Source organism: Crinia signifera, chromosome 8 (genome assembly GCF_055691185.1).
Source record: "Crinia signifera chromosome 8, ASM5569118v1, whole genome shotgun sequence".
In the NCBI taxonomy this organism is placed as follows: domain Eukaryota; kingdom Metazoa; phylum Chordata; class Amphibia; order Anura; family Myobatrachidae; genus Crinia; species Crinia signifera.
The window spans coordinates 60,315,072-60,327,582 of NC_139224.1; positions in this window are offsets into that span (position 1 = coordinate 60,315,072).

A 12,511-nucleotide genomic window follows, 5' to 3' on the forward strand; every position below is an offset into this window, starting at 1 on the left:
AGCACATTCAGTTTTACGATTGGAAATACCAGTGATAAAATTGGGTAATAACGGAAAGGTAGGAAGGCCCTGCTCACATGCTTACAATGTATAGTGAAAAAGGCATTGATAAACAAGCACGTGGTTCTTGGTAGGCTGTATGATATGGTCACAGGGGTCAAGAGGATGTGGGAATGTAAATTGAATAGGAAAGTATGTGAAGGTTAGGTGGGTGGTTCCAGGAATTTGATAAGCTGGCTGAAGAGGTGAGTTTTCAGGGAAAACTTGAAGGTATGGACACTAAAGGAAAGTCTTACTGTGTGTGGGAGACCCGAAGACAGTCATGAAATCATGAATGGGATTGACTAAACGAGAGATGTAGATCTTATAAAAAGCGGAGAGGTCGGGTTGTGAGATATTGAGATAAGCAAAGAGTTAGTTGGTTGGTGTAGTTTGGTTAATGGCCTTGTGTGTGAGTAAAATTATTTTATATTGAGTACAGTAGAATACAGAACACCAATGAAGGGACTGACAGCGGATCACTGGACGATAAACGTCATGCAATTATTTATTTACGGTTTCATATATAGCGCAGCAGAGTTCGCTGCGCTTTAATAAAATACAGGTTTGCCTATGGCGCTAGAGGCTACTTTGGTGTATCTTGTTACCCTGCAGCCACCACGTAGGACAGGGCTGGGCAACACCGGCCCTCCAGATGTTGATGAACTACACATCCCAGCATGCCTTTCATCAGTTTCAGCATGGCCACATAGCAAAACGAATGCAAAGCATCCTGGGATGTGTAGTTCACTAACATCTGGAGGGCCGGTGTTGCCCAGCCCTGACGTAGGAGGATTGCTAGCCTCCACAAGACACAAGAAAAAAAGAGAAACGTGGGGCGCTCAAAGGTACACAAGTAGTATTACAATTTATTAAAAAACACACACAAAAATACACAGTAAAACCAATACATACAATTCTAAATGGTAATGACTGTACAATCATAGACACACAATGGGCCCAATGTTTGAATTAATTCCAATAATACATAAAACCTTTATCCTTTTAGGAGTGCGGTGGATATGGCTAATTGTAGGATAGATGTTGATTCTCCTTAATTACAGGGCTAATTCCTTTTGAGCCATAGTCCATCCGATTTGACAGTCCGTGTACACACTGTGAGATCCAAATGGTATCACAAAGTCTATTGCAGATATTTTTTGTGTGTGCACATGTTTTAGAATAAAAAGGGAATAATCTCCTTATTTGAAAAGAGCCTTGGCTGTGTTTATCTGTATAATAGGAAGATATGTCTCTTACCGCTCTGTAGGGCTCACGTCAATTAGGTAGTGTGCTTTGTGCCACAGCGCCCGCTGTGGATTTTTTTAACCCTTTGAGCGCCAAGTGAATTTGTCAAAATTGGTGTGAAAATTGCCAAGCAAACATTTTAATTCATCAAAATGACCTGTAATGTTTAATATAGAAAATATAATCTTTTTATATACAACATTTCTAATTTTAATCTATATAAGGTGCGCTACGCTGGCATTTTTAGCTGATATTCTCTCACAGAGATGTTTGTATTTTTTTTTTTAAATTCAATAGTTTTTATTTATTTTTGGTATAATGGTGAACATAACAAAACAAAAACTAATTGGATACAGAAGGATAATACTTTGGCTAAAGCATATACATAGACATTGTAACATATAGCATTGTAGTTAATAAATAAGGATAATATCAAGACAGATATAGTATTTATGTTGAAAAGTCCCCCTGTAACTAGGATTACTTCTAACTTAAATACTGTAGGTGTCGTTTCAGCCACCTGAAGGCACCATGCGGGCGTTTCCACAGCAGCCTAGAGCGTATTATATAGTAATGTGTGGAGAATCACATTCGGGACACTCTTTAAAAGAATACAGGTAGATCCGCAGACTGTACATGTCAAATCGTAGCATAATGGGCAAGCAAATCACATATTTACCTAGCCCTCTATAAAGTAAGTAAAGCAAAATGAAAAAAACAAAACATAAACACCCCCAAAATTAAACCTCCCTAGCCCCCCACCCTGTACAATCCACTCCCAACCTGGGTGTACTTGGATCCCAGAAAATTAGCCTACCCCTACCCTAGTAACTGCACTACTGAACTGTTTATACTTAGCCCTCCCCCTCCCTCAATTTGAATCAGGGCAAAATATATAATGACCTTAAGCTATGGTGACCCAGCTCTCCTCCGCATTGGTCGAATATACAGAACCTACAGTAGTTGTAATAACTGCACGTAAATGTATTACAGGGATAAACACATTGCAGAGTAGCAGCAGTTATGTTCTTTGTGAGCAACAACAGAATATCCATACAAAATAAAAAGCAAAAAAAGAAAAACTGCAATAGGAGGTTAAAGCATAATTAAGAATTAAAAATAAAACTCAAACATTGCAATCCTCATTTAGAATGATGCATACCGGCCAGGTGTTAAAGCCATTTTTCTGCAATGGCAGAGTAATAGTCCCACGCCATGGTGCACGAAGATTAAATGAGTAGTGTTTGCCTTCCATGTAAAATTGGTAAATGGACTCATTGTCCTTGGGCTTGAATTTGAAGGAGGTCTTCAAAAGATCCATAGTAGCAGAGGTAAAACCAAGCCCTGGTGTACAGCACTTTTCCAACAAGTAGATCACTTCTGGGGAAATCAGGGGCACATCACAGCAATTTGCAGGATATGGAGTCTTAACAGGAGTGGGCAACAAAGGTGGATGCACCTCAGTCTCTTCAACACATTTGTCATAATCAGAGGAGGCAGTTTGAGCAATAACATGTGAATTATGAAGCATATACTGAAGTAGCTTCAGTGATGAGGCATTTATTGACTGAAGGAGTTCAATAACAGAGGTGCCCATTTTACTGGAGGTGTGTGAAAATGAAAGCCCCAAAATCTCCAGAGTTGTACTGAACCCCAATAAATATGCAGCAAAAGTGAGCTAGTACAACTCGCCATGCAATTAAATGTGGTTTAGCAAGCAGAATGTAGAGGCACCACTGCTCTCTTGGATCCAGAAGACAGGATGCCTATGCACAGCCAAGTCCACAAAATGGCCACGAGGTGCAGCCGACGCCCCCGGCAGATCAGAGAGAACAGCTAGGCTTCAGAGCAACACCATGAGGGTCCGCAGTACCCAGACAGCCCGAGTCCACCAAGCAGGGGAAATGCAGCAGCCCCACTCCACGCAGGGAAGCCAACCCCGTCACCCGGAAAATCACACCACAAATTTAGGCCACAGGGAGAATCGGCTGGAACAAGCAGCGGTGGGCCAGTATTCAGAGGGGATGGAGCAGAGGATGCCCGAGGACACGGGCTACCCCTGGAGCAGACCAAAACAGCAATATAAGTCTAAAATCGGAGGTATCAGCAGTATAGAAGCAGGAGAGCTGAGAAACACAACCTACACCATGCTACTCAAGGCCACGCCCCCCAGATGTTTGCATTTTCAGCTGATAAGTTTTTTGTGTATTTCTCACAGAGATGTTGGCACTCAAAGGGTTAATATAGGTGGAAAGCAGGGAGATGCTTACAGATAGCATTAAAGGTCTCATACATTTTGTACACCTCTGTGGTAATACCATCTACCCCCAGAGACACAGGAAAGGAAGATAGCCAAATCAAATGGGTCATCAAAGATATTCATAGTATTCTGGGTAAGTCTGGGCAAATGAACCAGAGCTACTGCAAATAATCAGAAACGGTGAGAGAGAATAGAAGATTCTAAAGATGCACAAAAAAGCGTGGCGAGCAGCGGCGGAATGCGTCCTCCGACTTTTTTCATATCCCCACTAACCACGTCGGCGTGGAGTTGATTTTAAATAGTGTGGCGAGCGCAGCAAGCCACCAAGCCCGAAGTGTGGTGAGCGGACGCGGATTACTTCACAGGTATACGCATCCCCGCTCGCCGCGCTTCAGGATTACGTGGATAGTGGGGGGGGGACGTGGATAGTGGGGGGCTACCCTAAATGGCATTTTTAGGTCATTTAGTGGTATAGACCATTAAAAAGATTGGGTGCGATATAAAATCAACTCCACGCCGACGTGGATAGTGGGGGTATGAAAAAATGAGGACACGTTCCGCCGCCCCTCGCGGGGCTCGCCACGCTTTGGGATTACGTGGATAGTGGGGGGGACGTGGATAGTGGGGGGGGGAGAGTGGATAGTGGGGAGCCACCCTAAATGGCATTTTTATGTCAATCCGTGGTATAGAATGTCATGGGTGCTTGTACAATTTTTTAATCTCATCACATCCTGTATACAATGCTGTACAATGCTGTACAATGCTGTACAATGCGATGCGATTTTTAATCGCGTTGCATCGCATTGTACACATCGTACAGCATTGTACACGGCATGCGATGCGACGCAACGTGATTTCCCTACGCAGAATAGCCCTGTACGCTAATAGAGCAGTGGGCGCCGTGATAATACACAAATACTGAAATATTTAAAGGAACCTCACAATCGAGAATGTTCCTGACATTGTCAGAGAAATACTCAATCACAGAAAAGAAGTTTCAATTTCTAAAAACAAGCTCCTAAGGACAAGGTAGTACTGTCTGGTAAAGAAACCAGGGATTGGTTGGTAATACAAATATTCTACCACAAAAACCTTTTGAGTCAAAGCTGGATAAACAAAAATGAAGTATATGTGGGGTAACCTATGAAGGGTGGTTGAGGGATGATAATCTCTCAACTATATTGCAGTGTAAAAATAAAGCAGTCAGTATTTTCCCTGCACAGAAACAAAATAACTTTCACAAAACCATTTGCATCACAATTACTTTTTCAAATTCACTAAGGTCTTTTCTTCCAATCATTCTAGGCAACCAGGGCAGAATTGTTAGACATGATCCTGACAATGCTGCCATGTTATGTGCTTAATTGTAATGCTTGAGCCACACGTGTATTGTATTTGCTTATTGTTCTTCATTTACCTAGGTGGCCCGATTAAGTGCACTTCCTCTAAATAACACTACTAAGTTTTTGCATAACTGTTACATATTTTACAAAAAAAGGAGAAAGAAAAGAATGCCCGTGGGTGGTGCACATAAAGAAGAATTCTTCTTTACGTGCACCACCCACGGGCATTCTGTTCTTTCTCCTTTTTTTGCAAATTTTCAGTGTCCAGTGGTAGCACACCTCAGTAATACCCCTTTTAGACATACTACCTGGGATTTTGGCCAGGTTTACCCGGGATTTTCAACCCAGGTCACTCCCGGGATTTTAGTAACAGACCCCCTTTCACACTACACCTCAGATCTGGGAAAAACCCGGGTATACCCCTTTCACACATAAGCCAGGCTTTTCAAGCATTTCAGTGTTTCATCATTAAAAAGGGACACTTTGCTGGCTCACAAGAATGACATCATCCAAAGGTGGGGGCTGACTGCAAAAGGGCCTGTGGGGAGTTCCCACAATACATTGCTGTTATGGCTGCTGAGAACATGTGGAGGATAGATAGTTTGTATGCTCTTGGGGATTTGCTGTGTTTTGCAGGCTGTAATGCTTGGATTAAGCTACACATGCTGTTCATTGTTGCACAGTGTGAGATGCAGAGAAGGAGGTATCATTTTTTGGTGGAGAGGGAGGCCAATTGGCGGCATTACTTACACTGTAGGAGAACCTTGATCATGTCCAGCATCGCATCCATACTGCGTGTGACTGGTGCGTCAGCTCGTACACTGTGGGCTAGAGATCAGCAACATGGGCAGGTTTTCTGGGCTACGGTGGAGGCATTTGAGGATAATCAATGGCTGGCACATTTTAGGATGTCGCATGGAACCTTTAATTATCTTTTGGAACTCCTCTCCCCGGCACTTACCAGGCAAACAACACGTTGGAGACAGCCTATTTCCCCCAGCAGGAGACTGGCAATTGTCTTGTGGTGGTATGCTACCCCTGGCGAGTACCGCACAATAGCCTGTTTGTTTGGTGTAGGCATCTCCACGGTGTGTGTGTTGGTGCGGGAAGTGACAAAGGCAATCCTGGATTCCTTATATCACCGTTTAATTTCCCTACCCCAGGGACAGAGACTGGACGAGACTGTGGCTGGGTTCCTGCGTTGCGGATATCTGCAGTGTGCAGGTGCCATTGATGGCACCCACATACCCATAATTGCTCCTACAGACAGCGCAGCGGACTACTACAACCACAAGGGGTGGCATTCCATCATTCTACAAGTGATAGTGGACCATAAATATTGGTAAGTACCTTTGTAAGTTTGGAGGGGGAGGATTGCTGTTGTGGAACTACACATATCAGCATGCCCTATCACAGGTTTTGCATTCTCTAGGAGCAAAACTGTTGCAGGGCATCCTGTGACTTGTAGTGGCACAGCAGCTGCAGAGCCTAGAGGTTGTTGTACACTTGTGTATTGTATTTCTAACAATTAATTTTTTTACAGTTTTACCAATGTGTTCATTGGCTGGCCAGGACGTTCTCATGATGCCCGTGTTCTGGCCAATTCGGACATCTACAAGATAGCGGAGGAGAGGAACAATGGCAGGCTATTCCCTGAAGAGGTAAATGTATGCTTGTGTCCCCTATAATATATATGCCCATAGAAAGTCTGTATCATAATTCCCAAGTTTACACGTTACACTGCTGTATATTGATACTGTTTTTTCTTTGCAGAAGTCAAAGTTTGTGGAGGGGGTGGAGGTACCAATCCACATCAGTGGTGATGCTGCTTATCCGCTAAGAAGGTGGCTAATGAAAGGTTATACCCAGCATCTTAGGTTGACACCGGAACAGATACAGTACACCCATACCCTCAGTTCTGCCAGGATGGTGGTGGAGAATGCCTTCGGACGGTTCAAGGGACGTTGGCGCTGTTTGCTGAAGCGCAATGACATTCACATTACCCTTGTTCCTGATGTTGTGGCAGCATGCTGTATCTTGCATACCATATGTGAGATACAGAAAGAACACTATTTGCCAGAGTGGGATGTGCAAGATGATCAGGTTGGCAGTGAAATTGTTCCGGCCCCCCCACATCCCCCTGAGGCCCAAAGTGGTGTGAATCCCGCTGAAGTAATACGTGCCACTATTACAAATAATCTGGATGCCATGTTGCAGTAATTAATAAATCATAAGTCTGTTGCTTAAACCATCATTTTTTATTTCAATTGCATTTCTTTCATGCATTAAATGTTTGATAGCATGTGTAACAATGCCTTCATAAGAGTTGCAAAAAATCAAGTACATTTATAACACAGGTCATGTGTGAAATGTCTTGTAAACTATTCTCACAAACAGACAATACAAAAATACACTTTTTTTTATTTATATGGTCAAATTTCAACTTGTATGGGTAGTATTCAATGCGGCCGGCGAGGGGGTTAAACAGCGAGGATTGCAGAAATCCTGCGATCCTTGCTGTTTAACCCCCTCATCAGCTGCAGAAAATCTGCTGTATTTATCCGCGAGTGTCGCTGCTTCTGGAGACCCATACACCAATTCCCCCTCGCTCCAAAAACGGAGCGAGGGGGAATTGGCGTATGAGGGGGTGAGTTGAATACTGACAGGGTGAGTGGTGTCAGCGAGCAGGAAGCCCAGTGAGCTTCATCACAACCATAAAAGCACACATTAAAATTTTTCAAAAGTAACAAACAAGTATTTTAAAATAAATAATTGCCACTTATACCTCAGGCGTGGCCAAACAATTAATTATAAAATAATAATAAAATCAGGACATATATTACGTCCAAACAAAGCTTCAGCAAACTTTTCAAGCAACATGGAATACACTTTATAAAAAATATGGGGGAGATATATCTACCCCAATGTACTCTCTAACCTCTACATATTACGGTAAATTCTGAACTCCGTGTTACTGTTTGGAGAAGGGCAATGTTGCCCATTATGCCCATTCCAGTCACTTTCACCAAATGCAGGTGTAGATTGTGCTGGAGAATTGGGTACAAATGAGGGTGGAGAGTGCACCTGTTGCACATACTGAGAAGCATGGGCAAATTATGGTGGTGACTGTGGTTGGTGACTGTATACGTTTGGGGGTGGCAACGTTGCTGTGGGCGGTGACCAGGATTGGGACAGTAATTGTCGTAGAAAATCACGATTTTCTCGACAAAGGTTTGCCTGATCCTGACTCACCCTGTCATGCATTGCTGCCATTTGGGGAAGTACATTTTTCTGCAGTTCGCGTTCACTATCCATGAAGCGTTGCAGTCTGACATCTTCTTGACGTTGCCACGCGGAATCCAGGTCCCGCAGTTGCTCACCGAGGATGGTAGTCATGGCTCTTGTGGTGATCTCTATTTTGGTCCTCTTCTTTTTCCTCGATGGGACATTGTAGACTTTGTGCAAAAAAAGTTGTTATAACGGTGTGCAAATAAACAGTCATAATACTTTATCTAGCTGTCATGTTGGCAAAGGTAGACACTGCTATATCTAGCTGTCATGTCGGCAAAGGTAGACACTACTATATCTAGCTGTCATGTCGGCAAAGGTAGACACTACTATATCTAGCTGTCATGTCGGCAAAGGTAGACACTACTATATCTAGCTGTCACATGTGTAAAACTGAAAAACCCGGGTAAACCCATTCAGACATAAGCCGGGTATTATACCCAGGAGTTAAATACCGGTAAAAACCCTGGTCAATTGCAGGTGCTCAGTATCCGGGAGTGAAATCCCGGGTATACCCTTTCAGACATACGCTAGTCCCGGGTTTGAGCGCGTTCATGTGAAAAACCCCGGGATTTTCGCGTATGTCTGAAAGGGGTATTATATTCGGATATTCTGTCTTTACTTATGTGATGAGGTAGTTTGAAAATATTTATTCCGATACCCTAAATCCTGCGTGACTGACAAACCCTCTCCCTCTTTCCCCTTGCATATGTTACATATTTTATTTTACCAGAGCCATCATTGTACTAAACAGTACTATATAAAATATATACACATAACATTAAGTTTTATATTTTAAAGATAAACAAATTTTAGAGATAAACAAGATGATTTTTATTCTTCCCTGAATTTCAGTCTTTGTTGGCAATGATTATGGCTTGGTCAAGCTGACCAGTACTGTTTACCTACTAACTGTGCTTGTTTGCACAGAGTGCTGGTCCTAACACTGGTGTCAGCTTGACCTGTGAATGTTTTGTAGATGCCATTTCTTAACCACTTCCATTCCTCATCATAACCAGGTTTGTAGTTACTGTTTCATTGTTATTCTCTAACTGTGGTCAATGAGAAACCTATCAAGTAATAAAAAATGAGAAATCTGAACTACAGATACTCTGTTTTGTTTTGTTCCCTCTTTCTGATATAGACAAAGTATAACAGCAATTTTTGCTGATTAGGGCTGAATTAACCCCATTCTCTCCAGGGCCGGCAACAGGGGGGAATCCATACTACGCCCGACCTTGCAAGGAGTCCAAAGGTTCTGAGGGATTCAGGGGCTGTAAGCATGGTTGGGGCAAGTCAGAGGGTATGTGGTCATTCGGATGACAGTGTCTAGTCCGACAGCCAAAAAGGTTGACCACTATTGGTCAACAGGTAGAAGGTTGACACGCGAAAAAGGATGACATGCATTAGATCAACATGTCAAAAGGTCGACACAAGAAAATGTCAACATGAAAAAGGTGGACCTGGAAAAAGGTCGACAGGAGTTACTCATTTTTTTTTACTAAGCCGACTTGTTAGTTTACCATACAGGTGCAGCGAGACACTGTGCCCGAAGCATGGCGAGCGCAGCTGCACACTAATACTGTGTCCATGTCGACCTATGTTGAAAAACTCATGTTAACCTTTTCAATGTTGACCTTTTGACCACGTCGATCGAATATATGCTTACATTTTTCACGTGTCGACCTTCTACCGGTCGACCAGCAGTAGTCAACCTTTTGTCTGTCGACCAAGACACTGTTGACCAAATGATCCACACCAGTACAAAGCCTAGCAATGGTTTATGAAGGCGCTGGCTGCCTTCCTGGTTTCCTGGAAAGGAACTTACTTGGACCTCCTTCTGGTAACCTCCTTGGGCCTAGTCCACTCTCCAGCTCCCCATACTACTGAGTTTAGTGACATCATGCAATGCACCACGCAACGCACGGTGCTGCACCCTATCATCTGCCCTTCCCTGCTCTGTCCCTACAATGGCGATGGTCTATCCACCTGGGAGAAACACAGGCAGTGTGGATAATGGCAGTGGCAGTACCTGGGAGGTGCATTGGTAAAAGTGGCAATGTAGAAGGCAAATATATATATATTTATATATAAATTATAAATATATATTACTAAGTACTTGTTTCCTAGCATGGCGCCCAATCTTTTCATTGTATTGCATCTTATACAATTGCATCGCATCGCATGCAATATAGCGGCATGCGATGTGATTAGATTTTTAATTGTACAAGCACCCTGATGGGTGCTTTCAATGTTAAATGCACCCCCATTGTCAACTCCACCCCCACTATCAATGCCAACCCGAAGCGTGGCAAGCGCAGCGAGCCCGCGAGGGGCGGCGGTACGCGTCCTCCGACCTTTTCATACCCCCACTATCCACGTCAGCGTGGAGTTGATTTTATATAGTGTGGCGAGTCACCGAGCCCGAAGCGTGGCGAGCGCAGTGAGTCCCACGAGGGGACATGGATTACTTTACATGTATTCCGCGTGCGCTCGCCACGCTTCAGGCTCGTATTCCGCGTCCCCTCGTGGGGCTCGCTGCGCTCGCCGCACTATCTAAAATCAACTAGTGGGGGTATGAAAAGGTTGGAGGACGTGTACCACCGCCTCTTGCGGGCTCGCTGCGCTCGCCACGCTTCGGGTTGGCGTTGATAGTGGGAGTGGCGTTGATAAAGGGGGTGCATTTAACATTGTAAGCACCCATCAGGGTGCTTGTACAATTAAAAATCGCATCGCATGCCATTTGCTGGTATGCAATGCTATGCGATATTTCATTGTACAAGCACTCCTGTTAATTTAATATGAATATCGCTTCGCATCGCACGCATCTCACACCACTAAGTATGGTATGCGATGGGCGCCGTGCTAGGAAACAAGTACGTATCACTATTTACTACTCCATAGCTGCCTCTCCTTTGTCATCACTTGTCACTCTCTATTACTACCTTTTCATCCACTGCCTCTCCATAATCTCCATCTGTCTCTCTGTAGTCATCCTCTGCCACCCTCTGTCTCATTCTGCAATCTCCATTACCCTTTGCCACCCTCTCAATGTCTGCCTGCCCCTGTCTCCTACTGCCTCTACCCTTGCTTCTCCCTGCCTAAAACCTCTCTCCCTCTGCCACCTTCAGCCTCTACTTGTCATCCGCTGTCTTCCCAGTCTCCCACTAACTCTCCACCCTCTGCCTCCCTACGAATGCATGAATATATTAAAAACACATGCAGGACAGGAGATCAGAATGGATCTTATGGTAGCCATTTTGCGATGGCTGTAATAATTATTAATGCCTGAAGGGATCCCAGAACAAAATAGTTTGAGAGCTCCTGATCTACATGATATAGCTCATAACCCCAGCAGTTCTCTGTTCATCAACTCTTCTGCTTAAACTGTATTTAGGGTGCTGGATGACTTCTCAACAGAGAGGATCCCGACGGTCAGTACCCTATCCTGATATTGGAATCCCGACTGCCGGTGATCCGACAGGGGTGATCCCAACTGACAGGGGCTATTCTACCTTTAGGGGGTCTACGACCCCCATAGAGGGAGAATATAACCTGTGGCGAGGGAAGAGAGCCACCAAGCCTGCAGCGTGGCGAGCTCAGCGAGCCTGCAAGGGGCTTCTTTGCGCTCACCAACCTGTCGCAGCACCGGCAGTTGGGATTCCGAATTCGGGATACTGACCATACTGATACTGGGATACCGATACTGTCGGACCGCCATACCACACCCATGTACTAACTGTTGGTTTTCAGAGAGACATATGTGATTGGAGGCTTTGACTGATAGTTTCAAAGGCTTATTTAGCATTTATTACTGTTGCCATTTTAAATTGATCAGTCAAAGTCACCAATCAATCATTTTGAAAAAAACAAAAAAAACTGATGGGTAGCACACCTAGCCAAGGTTCCTATACTTTAGTTCTTCAGTATGTGCAGGTGTATAATCTTCAAGGGGAACGAGAATATTAAGTGAGAAGTTTGGAAGCTTCATAAGCAACTATTTAAACTAGCAGAGGGGGGCAGTGAACCAAATAAGAATGAAGAAATCTGCTCCCCCAACCTAGAGGTATTGTCTCTGCAGGCAAATGGAACAGGAAGCCTATCCACTGCAACAGAAGATGATGCCGATCAAAACCGAATAGATATAGGCAGAAAGATGAACATAGCTAGCAGCAGGAGAAGCACAAACACAACTTTAAGAGCTATGTGTGCAAATGCTAGGAGCTTAGGAAATAAAATCCCAGAACTAATTGCAATAATGACAAGGAATGAACTGGATATTGTGGCTATTACAGACACATGGTGCAATGAAAATTATGACTGGGACATAGCT